The sequence below is a fragment of the Penaeus monodon genome, chromosome 24 (genome assembly GCF_015228065.2).
Source record: "Penaeus monodon isolate SGIC_2016 chromosome 24, NSTDA_Pmon_1, whole genome shotgun sequence".
NCBI classification, from domain to species: Eukaryota; Metazoa; Arthropoda; class Malacostraca; order Decapoda; family Penaeidae; genus Penaeus; species Penaeus monodon.
Genome location: NC_051409.1, coordinates 10,975,737 through 10,976,050, shown reverse-complemented (window position 1 = coordinate 10,976,050; position 314 = coordinate 10,975,737).

Genomic DNA, 314 nt, shown 5'->3' with positions numbered 1-314 from the left:
GAGAGTGGTTATGGTGTTGTATGAAGCGTGGTGAGGCAGCAGGTGTGATAAGATAGCAGGTGTAATGGAGCAGCAGGTATAGGTGGCAGCAGGTGTGGGCAACACAAGGTAAGTCACTGACGTGCCTGTATGAAGGTCGTGATCTTGGCTGTCAGTTCCACCCCCTCCCTTCTCACCCCTCCTTCCCCCGGTCTCTTGCTTACCTCTCCTCTTCTCGTTTTCCTTCTATCTCTCCTTCGCTTTGTTTTCTATTTGTGTTATTCCTCGCCGTCCGCGCTCCCTCTCATTGTCGCATCGCTTTTAATCGCAGTGCA